Source organism: Trichosurus vulpecula, chromosome 6, assembly GCF_011100635.1.
Source record: "Trichosurus vulpecula isolate mTriVul1 chromosome 6, mTriVul1.pri, whole genome shotgun sequence".
Taxonomy (NCBI): domain Eukaryota; kingdom Metazoa; phylum Chordata; class Mammalia; order Diprotodontia; family Phalangeridae; genus Trichosurus; species Trichosurus vulpecula.
Genome location: NC_050578.1, coordinates 26,216,402 through 26,235,426, shown reverse-complemented (window position 1 = coordinate 26,235,426; position 19,025 = coordinate 26,216,402). Strand labels below are relative to the sequence as shown.

General features: G+C 37.8%; 1 long non-coding RNA gene across 1 annotated transcript; it reads left to right on the top strand.

The window, feature by feature from the left end:
• Positions 1-3,282: 3,282 nt before the first annotated feature.
• On the top strand, positions 3,283-14,971 carry LOC118854264. The gene is made up of 2 exons (XR_005010701.1): positions 3,283-3,379; positions 14,562-14,971. It is a non-coding gene; the product is annotated as an uncharacterized LOC118854264 (long non-coding RNA).
• Positions 14,972-19,025: the final 4,054 nt, after the last annotated feature.

Here is a 19,025-nt window from a genome sequence, read left to right as displayed (position 1 = left end):
GATTTGAATTCAGGAAGAGTTTTCTTGACTTTAGACCCGGTGCTGCATCCACTGTGCCACCTAGCTGCTACATTTAAGTACATATTCCACACCAGATGCCGTGCTAAACACTTTATAATGATTATCTCACTTGATCTTCACCAAAACCACACTGGATATGTGCTTTTATAACCCTACATTACAGGACACACTGGGTGACCTTAAGGCAAGCCAGGTCACTGCTCTGGGCCTTAGTTTCCTGATCCACAAAATTACCTAGTTCAATTGGATGATCTCTAAGCTCCCTTCTGGTGCTCAATGCACAACCATCCACCCTGGATAGTGCTCTTCCACTTCTTCAGTGCTGGTGACAGAGCAATGTGGGTGCCTTGGTATGTATCTCTTAGATAGATACCTTACAATGACAATGAGATGAACTCATAAATGAAAAGAAGGAAGCAAAGAGACCTCATCACATTTGGGAAGTTGTATCATGCTTTCAAAAACCCTAAACTTTCTGGTGAAACAAAGCCCCCCTTTTTTAAAACCAGTATTTCTTCACCAGTGCATAACTGGAAATCATGGATCACCATAATCGCTGAGGAATAAAACTGTGGGCTATCCCAAGTGAAATGAAAGTTGAATGGTGGTAATGAATTATATGATACAACCATGAAAACTTGTCTAAGAGAAGTGTTATCAAATATCAATGATGGGGAAAAGTAGTGAATGATTTAGTCCTGTAATAGCAAGGGACAACAGATCCATGCATCGGATGGTCCTCCCTGATGCTAAAAGACCTAGCAGAATGTCTACCACGTTGGCAGACATGGTACGTCCCCAAGAAGATTTTATGAGACCACACTAGTAAAAATCGGATAGGAGGATGAGTTACAATCTGTACCAATATAAGTTAACATAAATCCATTAAGTGTTTGATTACTTCAGCTTGTGTCATATAGCTTAGTGGATAGAATACTAGGCATACAGTCAGGAAGACTTGCCTCAAATACTTACTAGCTGTCTGACCCGGGGCAAGTCACTTAACTGCTTCTTGACTCAGTTTCCCCATCTGTAAAATGGGAATGATAGTAGTACCTACCTCTCCCTGCAGAGTTGTGAAAATAAAATGACATAAATTGTATAAAACACTTTGTGGAATTCAAAAGTGCTATGTAAATACCAATTATTACTATTATTTTTATTAATTATTATTTTCTCTTCTTAGAATGTAAAGTTTCATGAGAGCAGGGATCACATCATATCTAAATTCAGGATGTCCTCTAAAGCTCATTACATTGCTTTTCATAAAGTTTCCAATAACAATTACATACAATATATACATGTACACAGTTTTGTATATATATATATATGCATATATATATATGTATTTTAAAATAATGTATCATTGAGTTGGACTGTGCTGAATTGACTGGAATTGTTAGCAGTTTGCGTTTGTGTTACAAAACCCTTCCATTTTGGTTAAGCATGCCAATTACCTTATCTGCTGATATTCTGGACGAGCTTCCACAAATGTGTTTGTAAATTGAGACAAAAACTTGTTCTGTGCCTCATTTTTCATAGCAAATCCTCTCCCCACCCAGGCCTAAATCTCCGCATCTAAAAAGATTAGACAAGATGGCCTTTAGACTTTCTGCCAGTCCTTTGAGTCTAGACGTCTATTGTTGTTTAGTCGTTTTTAGCTGCGACCCCATTTGGGGTTTTCTTGGCAAAACACTGGATTGGTTTGCTATGTCTTTCTCCAGCTCATTTGACAGATGAGGAAACTGAGGCAAACAGGGTTAAGTGACCTGCCCAGGGCCACAGAGCTAGTAAATGTCTGAGGCTGAATTTGAACTCAGGAACACTAGTTTCCTTGACTTTCTTGACTTGATTTGAATTCAGGTCTTCCTGACTCGAGGCCTAGTGTTCTATCCACTGGGTCATCTAGTTGCCTTGGGTCTAGACCGTCAACTGGAAATTGTTTCTGCTTTTTGAAAGCAAAACAAACAAAAAAACTGCTAAGCACTAAATAATCACTGTGTTTCTACATAATCTGATATAACTTGAAAAATAAATGAGAATAAGAAGGCAATATGGGCAGTGAAAATCTGGCTTAGTACAATCTAGCTATTACTGCTTCTTTTTTTAAAGTTTCACATTTTCTCTCTTTTTTTTTCTTCAACATATTTTGAGTCAGTCACTTTCCCAACACTTGTCTGTTAATGACATTTGTTCCAAGGAGTCGACTCAGCTAACTGCTTGCCCTTGTCTGCTGTTAAGGCTCTTGAAACATCATTTACAACTCTGCAGCTGCAGAGCTGACTCTGGGTCTCTGAATTTCATTTCCACTCTAGTTCAGATCCATTTCTTCAAAAGATTCTGGGTGCTCCTTTTAGCAGTCAAGGCCTACCCTTGTAATCATGACAAATGATTACTGCTTGGTAGCTGCCTTCCTTATCTTTAGCTGGAATTTCCTTTGTATGTCCTTATTTGAGGACTGGCATAATAGAAAATTAATATGTTTGTTTTTACTCTAAGAAGGCAGATAAGCCAGGACAATCAACTATGTGTTTTCATGTACTGATAATTCTTACAGGCTTCTGCACTCTCAAATTCTCCTAGGGCTCATGTGGAAATACTAGGGAATACTGCCACTTTTGTTCAGTGCATCTTTATGAAAATACTACCCATAAACATTATCAAGATAAATGGTTTCAAATATACAATCGCTAGCATGTCACTTACCATCTACTTAAGTAGGCCTTAGATGAGAGGTCTTGGGAGGAATTAATATTATTTATAGACAAGTTTCTGAAATGATAGAGTTGGCTTATTTATTTAAAAAAAGTTTGTTGACATCCAGATAACCTACTAAATTTGTAATTTTGGGTAAGGAGAGCCGGAATGAAGTATCCACATCCTAAAACATGTAACTTTCATGCAATGTTCCTAGGTTTATTTTTCTAATGGATAGCTTGTTAAATACTTTCAGTCTAAATCATACTAGATATGGTGCCACTAGAGAATAGGTGGCTACATCATATCTAATATTAGCGCGTCTCTTCATATTCTCAGAGACAACAGAAGAGTACCAATGTTTTGATCAGTTGTGGTTCCTTAATGAAGTCAATTCAAGAACTATTTTTTCAATGCCAACTATGTACCAGGCACGGTGCTAGGCGCTGGTGATACCAACTCAAGAGTGAGACAATCAAATAAGGCACACTCGCCTGGGAGAAAGTACATAGATAAATATAAATAAAAATGACTTCAGAGTAGGAGAGATTAATGACTAGGGACATCAGAAAGAGACTCTAAAAGGAGAAGGTGCTAGAGAAGAGCCTTTATAGGAGTTCACGGTACCAAGAATCAGAAGAGATGAGGAAGATCACTGCTGGTAAGGGGAGCATGAATGCAAAGACATGAAGGTGGGAGATGGAGTTCTGTGTATTGGGAAAAGCAAACAGGATAGTTTGGCTGGAGTGTAGAGTGTATAAGGAAGAAGAAGTCTAGTGGGGCCAGAACGGTAAGGCTGGAGGTGAATTATGAAGGGCTTCCTATGCAAAGAGCTTTTTTAGTGCCATCAAAATGTTTTTACATAGTTATGTCATCACTGTCCTTCACTAGACTCCTAGAAAACAAGAAAAATATTGACTTAATGACCTGATTAAGGCTTCCTCCTGTTGAGCAGAAGAAAAACTAACTTAAGTGTCTAGAATAGTTGTTTCTGATCAATGGGCTGGGGACTCAGAGGGTGAAATGCCAATATGGTAGTAGTAGGATTATTTGCAAGGGACCCATGAATCCGTGTGAGAATTAGTAAGTAAGTAAACATACTTTCTGTAGACTCTATAAATTATGCATTTCAAACATGTAAGAATTACTACTTCTCAAATGTTATACATGTTGTGATTAATTAGAAAATAAAAGCATTATTAGATTAATAAAGACTTTTATCATGTATTTTCTCATAGAAATTGATTCTACGATTACTATCATGGGGGGTTTATAATGCTAAAAAGGGGTCTTCCTACTCAAAAAGGCCAAGAAATTTAAATTCTATAATCTAAAGTTAACAGTTGGGATGTTCTGGCATGCAGAAATGGTTTAATAGGAGTTCAGATAAATTTCTATTACTGTAATGACATTAAATATCCCCTTACATAGATAATAGTGGTCACCTGACATATGTGTAGTGTGTTAAGGTTTGCAAAACACTTTATATACATTATCTTATTTGATCCTCATGGTTACTGTAATAGTGTAATGTGGCAAGCAATATAAAAATTATTAGCCTCATTTTACTGATAAGAGAACTGAGTTCAGAAAGTTTGACTTGCCTGTGTTTAATCAACTAGTGTAAGAGATAGGATTCAAACTGGTCTCTCTTGTTCCAGCATACTTCCGACTGTACCATATAGCCTCTTTATTATTAAAGTTTGATTGTGATGCTTCATTTTGGTGTGGATGTGGCTTGGGATTCTCAAAAACTTGTTGTTGTGTGATTTCAGTTGTGTCTGACTCTCTGTGACCCCATTTGGGGTTTTCTTGGCAAAGAGGTTGGAGTGGTTTTTCATTTCCTTCCCCAGTTCATTTTACAAATGAGGAAACTGAGGCAAAAAGAGTTAACTCACTTGCACAGGGTAAAACAGCTAGTATCTGAGGTCACATTTGAATTCAGGTGCTCCTAACTTCAAGGCTGGTGCTCTATCCACTGTGTCACCTAACTGCCCTATAGTCTCAAAGACTACCAGAGGAAATCATGTTCTGGCAGGTCCCATCCAGTTGAAAAAGATCACAGAATAAATCTAGATCTAAAAGGGATGTCAAAGACCATCTGATTCAACCACTCCATTTTGCAGAAGAGAGAATTAAGGTCTAGAGAGGTTAAGGTGATGACCAAGGTCCTAGAGGTAGTAAGTGGAATGGGCAACATTGCAACTCCTGACTGCTAACTCAAGAATCAATGTTCTTCCCACTGCACCATGATACTTCTCAAGCACAGGCCAAATAATGGACAAGTGATACCCAAGGACCAGAGTAGATGAGTTTAAAGAGGTTTATTGATAAAAGATCAGTCAAAGTTCTATGAGTCAGATGGGCTATGTCTGCAAGGATGATCTGCAGATAATATTTATGAATTGATGAAATTACGGATCCTCGAAACTGAAATATATAGATGGTGTTATATTAACTGAGTAGGTTTTTTCTCATTTAATATAAACCAGAAGACTTCCAAATGTCCCTTGCCATTCAACATAGTGTTCTACAGTACATCTAAATAATAAATATATTCAAAAGGGTCCAGGTTCTTCTGCATTAGAGAAAGCGATTTTAAAATATCTTTACATGTATTTGACCTAACAATTTTACTTTGAAGGCAAAGATATTGGCAACTAAGTCCCTAATGGTATAATTTTGCACAAGGTGGCGGGGGTGGGGGCAAGTATTGAGATATACAATCCAGACCACAGTTCCATGCAATACTTTAGTGGGTAGCATTGTAATTCATATAATTTCTTTTTGGCATCTGGGTATCTCTTTTTAGCCTCCCCCCTTTTTACATAACATTGCACTGACTCATAGGTTATATGATATTCTGAAATATGGTGCGACTCTAAGAAGACTAAAAGCTCTTTTCTTTATTCAATTACCTAATAAGTTCTAAGAAGCTCTTTAGAAGCTTAACACAACATCCACTTATAATAGAGCTGCCAATTACAGGGGAAATCTGGTTTTCTTGAGTTAGGAAACAGTCATCCCCCAATCCTTACAGATAAATGCTTTTAACTGCAAATCAACATGTGAGTTCTTTTGTGTTAAGCAGAGTCCCCCACGGAAGCTCTAACACCAAGGAGAAATGAAGAATGAATCAGGATTTTGATAATAATTTAATGTTCAAGACTCTTCCATCTACCAAACTATCTAACTTTTATACCCCTGAGCTTTTCTTCTTTATCAATAACAATCACTCCCAAGGTAAAGTAAATTTGACCTACCATTGACTGTGTCTCTCCAACAGATTTAGTCACTTCAGACAATGTCATGGAATCTCTGTGGCTGGTGATCTCTTACGCCAGCAGCAGTATCTTTAGGAAATCAAAATAGGGTTTTGCCCCCTTGTCACACTAAGCTCTAGACCCTGTTCTTTCTATCTCTGCTGGAATGCTCAATGGGCCCCGAAAGAAAGATCATGAAGCAGCTGCTTGAAGGTAAGCAAGCAGCGGGAAGAGGCTCTTTTGGGGAGGCTCTTTTAAGAATCTTAGGTGAGCAATCTATTTTAGTATCAGAGGACGCCACAGCTAAGTGGGTGAACAATATGTAAAATGCTCACTTGGTATAAGGGTTTGGTACTTGGGAGGATTTTTTGGTCGTTGTTTAAATAGTGGAGATAAAGATATCTAGGGGGAAAAATTGACCTTTATTAGTAAGTATCCAAAATATGAGAGACTTTAACAGGAGTGTGACCAGCAATATGCCTCTAGAGCTACCATTAGCTTGCTGAGTGTCTTGGACTTCAACTCTGGACATACCCCAAATAGAACAAGCAAACAGTTGCTGGTTGGAGGAAGCACACTTCATATGCCCCAAGTTTTCTACCCTGCTGACAATGTGGTCACTAAGAAGAAGCTTATAACCACTTTCCGAGGCAGAACTGAGCAGGAAAAGAAGGGTGTTATTGGAGGAGGACAGCATTAGAATGGGCAGCAGAGGAAGCAGGCTATGACCAATCTGAGCAAGGCAGGCAGGGCACCCTCCCTGAATGATGCTGCCAGCACCTTCTACATTTTCCATCTTGGGTTTTGACCCCACTTCCCCTAGCTTTGGTGTATGACTGTAGGTGTGGGGAGATAAACCAGACAATAGGTGGTTAAGAAGAGAATGTATGAAAAGGAAATATAAATAATATGGACCATATATTTGAAAGACAAAGCACCCTACTTTACATTTCCTTCTCCTCAGTCCCTTTCATGTCCCGCTTACTTTTACTCCTCTTTTTCTCTCATCCTTTGGTTTTCAGTTCTCCTATTCTTTCTTTCTAGGAGGAAGGGGAAAAGGAAAGAGGGCAAGGGACAGGAAGGAAGGGAGGGAAGGGGAGGAGAAAGCAGGGGAGGGGAGAAAGGGGAAAAAGGGAAAAAACAGAGGAAAGGAGGGGAGGAAGGAAAGAAGAAAAGGAAAGAAAGAAGTAAAGAGAGAAAGAAACAAAAAAAGACCTTTAAAATTAGATCAATAAACACTAAATAGGTATCTACAGTGTATCAGGCAGTATGCTAACTAACCGGAATATAAAAAGAAGCAAAGGATGTCCCTGCCCTCATGCAGCTTATAATCTAATGGGGAGACAACTTGCAAACAAGTAGGTATACACAAAACAAGCTATATCTATGTAAATATAAATTAAATATACATATACATATGTGTGTATATATACACATATAAGATAAATACGAAATAATTAAAAAGGCATTAGAAATAAGAAGAGTTGGAGGAAGCTTCCAGTAAAAGATGAGATTTTAATTAGGACTTAAAGGAAACTGAGTAGGTCAGCAGGTGGAGAGGAGGGAGAATGTTCCAGGTATGGGGGAGAGCCAGAGAAAATGCCTGGAGCCTAAGAGGTAGTGTCTTGTATGTGGAACAGCCAGGAGGCCAGTGGTAGAAAATGCATGAAGTTGGAAGGAAACTGTGGGAAGCTAGAGAATAAAGATTCTGAAGAAAGAAAGGAAAACTACTGAGGTGATTGGAAAAGGATGAGATATAATGTATAGGTAAAAAGATTAGCTCTAGAAAAGAAGAGAATGTATTTCCTCTCAAACTTCTCAGTGGAAAAGGAGCTAGATATTTGGTAAGGACTGTGATATACTGAGTTTCTGATGGGTATTGCTTCTACAGATTGTTAAAAAGTGAAAATAACATTCAATTTTCTAAAAAAAAAATTATTATCCCCAAAGGGTAAGTTATTCCACCTTTTATAAATACATTATCACAAAAGACCATGTGAAAAGAGCATTAGTGTTTTGAATTGAGCTCTAACCAAGGCATGCCTGACATTCTATTAGTGAGTTTAACGCTCTGTTAATGTAATAAACATAGTGAAAATGAAAAGACAATCTAAAAATTGCTTAATCTCTAAATGAATAAGAATTTTAGTATTATTTTCTCTAAGAATCCATAAATGCTGATAAAACATTTTTAGAGAGAGCACTCTGTAATACTACAATAAGGGAATTCAGTCAAAGTTGTGAAAACATCAGCTTAGCTGTTAGGTCAACTAACATAGATATATAGAATCAAAGGACCAGAAAGTTGGAAGGGGACCTCAAGACGTCATTCAGCGCAACACATACTTCAGCAGGAATCTCCGCTATAACATTTCTAAGTGGTCATGCAGGCCCCCCTTGAAGCTTTCAAGTGATAAGGAATTCACTACCTGAGTTCCACTTTTTTGTCAAGATATTTTTCTTTACACTGAGCCAAATCCACCTCCGCAGCTTCCTTACACTTTACTAATTCTGTCCTTTATGGCCAAAACCACAAATCTAATCAATCCCTCTTCCACAGGACAGACTTTAAAAAAACCTGGAGACATCTTACCCCTTCCCCACTGTCTCTTCTTTTCCAGGTTCAACATCCCCAGTTCCTTCAACTGGTCCTCATGTGGCAGAGTGTATAACTCACTCACCATCTTGGGTGCCCTGTTCTAAACTCACTCTAGGTGATCGATCAATGATATTCCTAAAAATATGCAGGCATGTTGTGCATGCATAAAGGAACCAACTAATAGAGACATAGTCTAATGCAGGAAGCCATGAATTACTGCCTCCTGATTATAAACACAATCTAGTCTGCTTCTGTTGATGAAACCTGGAACTACATTAATATTTTTGGCTGCCTTGTCACATAATTGACTCATATAAAGCTTATAGCACACTAAAATCACCATGGTCCTTTTACATGTATCGTCATCTATTTCTTCCTCATCTTGTATGTACGTAGCTGATTTTTTTTGGACCAAATTGTAAGACTTTATATTTCTTCCTATGAAATTTCATCTTATTAAATTCAGCCAAATATTCTAGACTGCCAAGACCTTTTAAAATTCTGACTGCTATTCTATGTCTCCCAGCTTTGTGTAATCTGCAAATTTGTTAAACATAACTTTATCCAAGTTAGAAATAAAAAATGTTGTAGAATGCCTAAACACTCCATTAAAAACCTGTCACCAAGGAAACAATGACCAATAATGACTCCCTTTTGGGTCCCTTTATTAAGCCTATTCTGAACCCATCTAAATGTACTATCATCTAATGCTGTGATGATAAGCTCAAAAAGCAACATAAAGATTCCTGTGGGCTGCATTTGACTTAGAAAACTACATACTAGCATTATCTAGGTTCTATTACATTTTTATTTATGACATTAAATATTTTCCAATTAGTTTCTAATCTGTGGCAGCCATCAGGAGTGCTGCAGGTTGGCAATGCAGGCTAGGCAACATGTTTGACAATTCTGATCTTGCCCACATCTCTCCATCTGGTCCACAAGGTATCATGAAAGACTTTTTCAAATGCTTTGCTGAAATCTGCCTATGGCATTCTTTGATACAGAAGTCTATTAACGCTGTCGAATAAAGAAATACATGTTCAGTCTTTCTGGTCCTTCAAGTTTGAAACTGGAATGAAAAGAAATATTCTGGGATCATCTAAAAGTTAACAAAAGTAAACTGATTTTGCCATAATATTGATTTCACTGAGTGCATTTTCCCTGTTGATCATGACAGTCCATTAGTCAAGCAGGATTCCTGATCTTTAACATCAACTTATGTCACCGCAAAGCAACACCAATAGTCTGGATCTTAGCTCCCTGAGTTAAATCAGTCTCAAAGATCAATTTGATTCCTTTTAGGGAAAAATTATCCCATCTTTGATGGCAGCTAGTGCTCCTATCATATAGGCCCTTACATCTCATTTTTAAGTTTGTCCTGCTGGACTTCTATCATAAATATGTAGCAACTAACTTGACATCAATAGGATGACAGTTAGGTGGACTGAGCAAATAAATTTCTAACATTCTCATTTATATGTATATATGCATATATATATGATAAGGAAATGCATATAAATTTGGGTATAAATTTAATATTGAACATTTTGTAGGGAAAAGATAATTTTAAGCTTAGAAAATGTAGAGAAAACACATATTACAAAACACCACTACATCTGTGATTTTGAATGAATTAAAATCATAAATAACAACTCTTACCATGATGGTGGCTAGCTAATGAATGGACTCACCTCTCTCCATACAGCAGACTTCAGACCCCAGCAGACTAGTGTGTGGAGAAGTAGGGCTTGGAGTATAGAAAATGGCATTCCTTAATGACCCTGCTCTTCACTAGTACTAGTACTTGGGCACAATAAATGCTTTGGTTAGCTTCATCTTTACATCTTCTACAAATGCTCATCTCAAAAGTCAAGGCACATCAGCAATAAACAAAAAGACTCAATACTCAAGTGCACAATTAGGGAACAATGAAAACTCCCAGAAATATCTGAGGTAAAATGAGCCAGGGAATCCAAGGCCATTTCTTAATGAAAGAAGATCCGCACATCTACTGACCAAAGCTGTCCATCTAGTGTACTCTTAAAGAATGATAGACAGCTAAAGCTTTTGGAAGACCAAATAAATAGAGCTATTTACACCCTGCAGATTAAATATCAGTTTTTCTCGGAGTGTGAAAAAAATGCCTTCCTAAAGAGAAGCAGGTCAATTTGAATAAATAATCTTCAGAAGCTGCCATCAGTTCCTAGCACAGTACTAGAACCATCATAAGTGCTCAGTAAATGATTGAATGATGGATCCAGGGAAAACATATAATCCGTCAATAATGAATTCTCTTCTGCTATCCACTAAGAGAATGGTAATAAAAGGCACACAAAACCCTTTATTCTCCACTAAAAGGTTCTATGTACATAGTGCACAGATATCTTCTTTCTAAAAGAGGAAGACCACAGCAGCCATCGGCAAGACTGTCCAGTGGGTAATATTTGATTTTAATGACCTTCTATCTCTTCCTTACAGGACATTTTCCTTCCTCCTGGTCTTTCTACACCACTCTGTGGTATATGGTCACTTTTTTTCCCAATTTCTTCCTCAGTGAGGTACAAAAGTAAAGGCTGCTAATGTTATCTAATAACGGCTTACTAAGAAGATCAGAGATTTAGAGCTAGAATAATAATGACAAATAATAACTGTCATTTATACAGCACTTAACAAGCTAATTCGTTTGATCCCCTGGATGGTCACCTGGCTTTACAGGTGAGAAAACTAAAATTCGCTGATGCTAGAGTTGTGAGGCACACAACCACAAAAGTAGTAAACATCCAGAGGCAACATTTGAATTCAGGTCGACTGGATTGAGAAGCAGTGTAAGCCTGATGACAGTAGGAATTGTTTAAGTTTTGGTATGTGTGTATGTATATGTATATGTATATGTATATGTATATGTATATGTATATGTATATGTGTATGTGTGTATATCTGTGTGTATGTATATATACACATACATATATACATACATACCTATATATACACACATACACATATACATACACATATCTATATATACATATATACACATGCATATGTACTTCTCTCTCTATATATATATACACATGTATATATGTACATACACACACATATAGACATACACACATATATATCTAGCATGGTGGCTGGCTCATAGCATGCTTGTTGAGTGAGCGATTACCAGTTCCACCAGGGCATTTGCATTTTAAAAGGGAATTGAAGTTAGAAGACCTGGAATCTCCCTTTGCAATTTATTACCTGTGTGACCTTGATTAAGTTTCTTAATCTTCCCAGACTTCACTTTCCTTATCTGTAAAATGAGGGGATAAACTACTTGGCTTCTCAAGTTCCTTGTAGTTCTAAATCTATGATCCAAAGAACTCTTAAATATCGGAAAACCGTTAAAGCTTAAAGGAATTTCAGGTATCAGAACTGTTGGTGGGGTGGAGGAAGAAATAGGGGACAAGATTACACAGAAGTTTTTTTTTTTTTTTTCCAGAGTAGGCAGTATCTGGTCTGCTATTCATACAGCCAACCAGACCTGTGGGGGATTTCATAAACTTACAGGCTATCAGAATTGTAACATCAAGCAATATTTATGAAGTGCCTCCTTTGTACCAGTATAGGGAAGCTAGGTGGCCCAGTGTATAGAGCGCTGAGCCTGGAGTTAAGAAGACTAATCTATCTGAGTTCAAATTTGGCCTCAGACGTTTTACTAGCTGTGTGACCTTGGACAAGTCACTTAACCCTCCTTGCCTCCATTTCCTCATCTGTAAAAAGAGCTGGAGAGGGAGATGACAAACCATTCCAGTATCTCCGCCAGGAAAACCCCAAATAGGGTTTGAAGGTCTGAAGATTCAGACAGGACTGAAATGACCGAACAACAATGTAAAAGTATAATGTGTACTATAGGAACTAGATATGCAAATCATGCAATGATTGGCACACAGTAAGCCCTTAATAAATGCTCTATAAATTAAGCTATTTATCTATCAACTGATAAATATATCTACAACAGAAAAAAGATGAAAACTGGTCCTTACCCCCTCCAGAAGCTTATATACTATATTTCTACTGGAAAGCTCCCAAAAAGCCATTTTGGTAAACCCTTACCTAAAATGAGAATTACTCTTACAACATGCTTAAGAAATGGTCATATAGCCCCTGCCTAGGAAAGGTCTAGTGACAGAAAACTCATTTTAGCTCATTTTACTAGGAAATTTCTTCAAGGTTCCTCCTCTTATCATGAGTTTCAGTCCTTCCTTCCAGAAAATTATTGTAAAGTCCAACCCTTATTTCCATCCTCCAGGGACTACCAGACCTATTCCTCTGAAGAAGCCTGAGGGACAGCTTTAATATTTAAAAAAAATTTGTATAAGAAAGGGAAATCTAGCAAGATCAGGAAAATATAAATAACTATGGCATAGAGTTAGCCCAAGAGTGTATGTGACCAATATTGAGAATCAAAGGAGTCTTTTTTTATGGAGCAAGGACAATGGTTTCTCTAGACTATCAGTAGAGGAATTTGGTCACCAGAACTGGTGGTAGCATTGGGGAGGAAATAGGGCACAAGATTTCACCCTCAGGAAATTTTCACTTATACTTCAAATACTCTAAAATGTTGTATGTGACACCAACAGAGACAGCAAATTGAAAATCAAAAGATTCAAATTGTATGGAGTTGGGTTTTTTTTGGCTAAAAAATAGAGTTGCTAACTGGCTGGTATTTGATCAGCTTGGCTGGCATTTCATCCCAGAAACTGGGGGCGCTCTGAATGATATGTCCTGATATGGACAGGCTTTTTTGGTTTGATTTTGGTAACTCTATTTGCAAATGATCACTATGACTGTTCCATCTCTCAGATGAAACTCTCTTTTATTTATTGACTTATGCAGTGCGACTCAAAGCCAGGGAGACTTTTTAGAAGTACATCTACATTATAAAAGTAGGGTTATAGAAAGAAACATTGATGTACTGAACTATTTCTGACACTATCACAATTTGGGGGGGGGGAATTTGTTGTTTTTCTCTTTCCTCCTTCATTTGTATGTCAGATCCAAATGACTGTGGTGGGGCAGACAAAAATACAAGTCCTCAAAGTCAGACATTCCCTTTTGTGGTTTTTTTGGGAAGGCTTCCCCAAAATGATTTGGGGGGGTAAACATTGACAAGAAGTAATTCATTAGAAGGTGGAAAGACTTTCTAACCCTAAGTCAAACAGAATCTTGAGACAAAGATGTTGAACTTGGTGATCAAAAGAAGAATATTCAAAGATTTGCCAAATGTTTTGGGACTCCACTTGCTAGCTGGCTTTTCTGTGAGATTGATGTTGTTGTTTAGTTGCTTTCAGTTGTGTTAAACTCTTTGTGACCTCCATCTGGGGTTTTCTTGGCCAAGATACTGCAGTGGTTTGCCATTTCCTTCTCCAGCTCATTTTACAGACAAGGAAACAGAGGCAAACAGAGTTAAGTGACTTGCCCAGGATCACACACTGTGTGAGGCTGGATTTGAACTCAGGTCTTCCTGACTCTAGACCTAGAACTCTATTCCCTAAGCCACCTAGCTACCCCTGTGAGCTTGATTCATGGAAGCAAACATCTTTCAACTTTGTCCAAGGAGCTAAAAATTCTGGGATTTCATAGATTCCAGTCTTTTTGTTGAAAAACAAGCTCAGAACATTTTCCTAGTTTTACCATTCAGTGTGCAAAGGGTCAGATTTTCTCCTCAATAGATCTGAAGCAATATCAGTGAAACAAAAACAGTGGATAGAGCTTTGAGTCAGCAAGATTCAAGTTCAAATCCAGCTTCAGACACTTATTAGTTGTGAGACCCTGGGCAAGTCACTTAATCTCTGTATCAGTTTCCCATGTTTTTCATATGCTTGTTGTGAGGATCAAATAAGATACTATTTGTTGGGCACTTAGCACAGTAGTCTAGCACATAGACTGTGGATAGCGAATGCTTATTCCTTCCCTTCTCTCCCTTCCCTAAGCCTCTGGACTCTAAGCCAAGAGAGATATGACAGATCCCATTCCTCCCTTTATGAGGAGGAGACACTAACTCAGCTGAGGAGGACTCATGCTGAAGCAAGAAGCTGGAAAGAGAGTGAAACCTTCCAATCGATGCCTAGAAGAGACTATACTCTTAACACCAATGACAAGACCAGCAGAAGTCCAATAATATCACCTTGTGTCATCAGAAGCATGAGTTGCTCCTCCACATTGGCGCCCCTGTCCTCTGTACTTCCTATGTATGTGCCCTTAATATAGATGATCTGGTACCGTCTTGGGTACTAGTCCCTACTTGTATCTACTCTTCTCTAAAATGTTTTCTTTTCGTTTTAAACTTATCATGAGCAAACCAAGTATCTCAGTATACATCAAATAAAATTTTTTCTTTTAATTGTGAACTTATCATTAAGAAACAAGTATTTCAGTATACTGTATAAGAAACTGTGAACTTCTATGGTCTCCTAGGAGGAGGTGTAGGTTAATGGATAGATAGTTATCCAAAAAAACCCAACAAAAACAGAAAGTCCATTCTTCCCAAAGGTAGCATGTGAGTATGCTGCAGAATAATAGGCTCTGAATTTCTGAAGGTACATTCTGTATGTATATATGTTGCAAGAATGAGCCTTGGATTTATGGGGACAAATTCTACTGCTACTTTTTTTTAATATCGTATTTTGTTAAATGCCTTTGCTTTGAACTGCGTCCTCACTCTGACTATAATTAGTAACATACAACAGAGAGCACTTGTGATCTGTGATTGTGAGTGGATACAGATCCAGTGAAAGAGGTTTTCTAAGAGGGCCAGTATATAAGTAGATATGGCCCCTGGTACTACAACTAAATTGGCTTGTCTATATGACTTCTGGACCAGTAGCCTCAAAATCAAAACAGAAATAATAGACTGAATAATAACATAGAAAACCACATGTCAGTATAGTTTTAATAATGCATAATTATCTATCTTCTATGTTTCCATTTATTTTTAAAAAATATTCCCTAATTACATTTTAATCTGCTTCCAGCTTCACTCTGGAGTAGTGCTGCCAAATTGTATTTGACACCTTTGTTCCAGACCCCATAAAAAGAAGAATAAGCCATTCCATGACTGGTATATGATATTTCACCCTTTAAATATGCATTGGTTATGTTTCAGTTAAGTGGTCATACATTTATTTCATATCATAGCTGAAGATATTTTAAGACAATAAGAGTATATCTGCAGGGTTCTACTAAAACCAGATTTGAAGCATCATAGAGAAAGCACATAGATCTCCACTGAGAATGTGCCAAGTTTCTAGGAGAAAACCCTCCACAGGGGAAAGATAGCAGTCGAGAGTGTGAAGATGTATTTGTAAATAAATAAATAAAAACATACACGGAGGTGCCTACTGGAAACCAATGTGCCAAGGGTACAATGAACCAAAGCTGTAGTGTTAAAATCAGTTAAGTTGCCAGATGTAGCATGATTATTCGGAAGGGCCCCAGGGAGTGCCAAATGAGAGAAAAGTTCTCTGTGTAAATCAGCACAAGAAATGCATCACTGCATCTGGAGGGACCCTAAGGAAACACATCTATGGCAGATCAAGAGAAATTCACCAAGCCACGGGGACAGGAGTCCATGCTGAGAGAGGGGTATGTCAGCAGTGCCTGTGAAAGGTAGAACTTCAAATGCCTCTGAAGAAAACAGGCCCTGCATGTTTGGGAAGTGCCTTTATTGAAGCTAACTCTTCTAAGCCATGGTAGAAAAAAATCACTTTATTTGAAAGTAGGTGAACTTCAAAACTGCAGACTTGCAGATTGTGCCATTAAGGAGATGAATCTACCACAAAGGATTGTTGTGAGGAAAGGAGTGTTATAAAACTTAAAACAAGTCAACCTACAAAAGCAGTTATAAATTTTCTGCAGTGACTCTAGGACATTCTACTAAGTTTTAGATTAGGGTCTTAGATCAAGGGTCTATGAACTATTTAAAAATATTTTGATAATTACATTTCAATGCAATTGGTTTCCTTTAGTAATCATCTGTATTTTGTTTTATGCATTTAAAAATATAATTCTGTGAAGAAGTCTTCTCAAAAGAGTCACCAGACTACTGAAGTTTCTGTAACCCAAATGTTAAGAAACTTTGCCTTCAACTCATGATGACAGATGCTGTCCATTTCCATACAGAGAAGTAATAAACTCTGTATACAAAATGAAGCATATCTTTTACCACTTTTTCTTTTCCTTTTCTTTTACAACATGGCTAATGTGAAAATATTTTTGTGTAACTCCGTATGTATAATGGGTATCATATGTCTTGCCTACTCAATGAGTAAGGGAGAGGGTGAAGGGAAGGAGAGAATTTGGGGCTGAAAGTAAAAATAAAAACAAATTAAAAACAAAACACACAAGAACCCTAGTCTTCAGTATTGAAAGATTCAAGAGAAAGTAAAAGAGAATTTACCATAGGGGCACAGAGAAAAGATATAATATCCAATCGTGGGCACCAGGAATATCTTCATTAAAGAACTGGGCAGACTTTGTGTTATGGAACTGAAGCAACTACCATCTATCACTGGTTAATTTCTCCAGCATTTACCATGTGTTTTGTACTAAGGGACAGAGATTAGAAGACAAATGTAAAACAGTCCTTTCCCTCAAGGAACTTCTAATGGAGAAGAGGATGAAAAAACATGAGATGAAAACATAATGGATTTATGGCACTGGTGCCCCACTGAAATAAATAGAAACAGATTCCTGCTGACTGCATTTTAACTTAGAAAACCACAAATGAACATTATCTTTGTTGTACTGCATATTTATTTATTTTCTTAAACCTTTCCCAACTAAATTTTCATCTGGTCCAGGCAGCATTCCAGAGTTTTGTGTGAATTTATCACCTCTGGTTTACACATGGGTATCAGAGATGATGGCCTGCAAGACAGGCTCACTTATTTGGGCACAAGGAACCTATTTGAACCTATTTTCAGGATGGGCACCCCTTCCAATGTTTGCTCTGCCAACACATTTATGAGAAAATATTTACAAGTTTATTCAGAGAAATGTTCACATGTTTTTCTAAGGGTGCTCTAAAAGTCACAGGAGGAAATATCTATTATATGAATCTCAAATCAAACAAATTAAGAATTAGTGCAGCACTGGCCCTGGAGTCATGAGGACCTGAGTTCAAATTTGACCTCAGACACTTGACACACTTCCTAGTTGTGTGACCTTGGGCAAGTCACTTAACCCCAATTGCCCTGTCTTCCCCCCTCAAAAAAAAAGAATCAGTGAGCTCTGGTAGAAAGAGGAGTAGATTTGAGGGTCAAAAATCTGAGATTGTACAAGGGTCTGATGCTTTCCATGTGTGACCTTGAAAAAGTCCCTTCTTTCTGCCTCAGTTTTCTTATCTGCAAAAGGAGGGTCTTGGACTAAATCATCTCCAATCTCCCTCCTAGCTCAAAATCCTGTATAATAATATACTTTGTTCACAGTTTCAGTAATCGTTTCTTATCTCAAACCATTTACTAGAAGCATAAATGGGTTTTTTCTTTAAAAAGCTATTTTTTGACTCTGAAAGTCTTTCTTCCCCCCATGTACATATAAAACATGTAAAATAGCTTTGAAAATGCTTGGGTGTGTAGGCACAGTAATTTTGGCATGACCTTTTTGCCAAACTGCCTAATTTTTGTTGGTTTTACACATTAATAAAGGGGTACATTAAAACATGCAAGTAAGCATATAGTCTTAGTGAAGGCTGACCTAGTTAACGTTACACACAATTGCAGGATGTGCTTATGATCCATTAGGAGATTTTTTTTCCTCTGTTGCCATTATTAATGTGCCTGTTTGTGGCAATTCATATACAAATGCTTCAAGAAGGACCATATACCTACTGAAATTAATCAGACTTGGTTCTCCTATTATAGTTCAATGCCCTCAGTGCTCCAATCCTCCTTAGCCCAGAATACATAACAGTCACTGACAGATTCTAGCTTCCGAAATAGGAGATTATAAAAATGCTTGGCTGGAGGGCAGTGCCAGAGACGGGGGAGAGAGGAAAGTTAACAGCAACATTCCTTTTTCGGGCTGCTCCCGTTTAAAAGCCCCATTTTCAAATAGATACAGAATTAGTCCTCAGTGTCCCTCTTGTCCTTTCCCTGTAACTATAAAATGAAATCTTTAAGGAGAGCCAGTGACTTAGCCTTGTCTTAGCTGGATTTCCTTGGGTTCTCTTCCTTTCGAAATTCAAACGGGAACATTTCCCAAACTCCTCAATGTGCCTGTACATACAGTTGTTAGTTATATACAATCCCAAGGCTGCTTCCTTCTCTGCAACTAAGTGGCCTTGGGTCAAAGGCTCTACTGGGTGGCTGAAGAGAGAGATTATTTGGCTCAAAGGATCTTCCTCTTTGCTTCCTTCCTTCACCCAGAGGAGCATCATACAAGCAGACTCTGCTTCC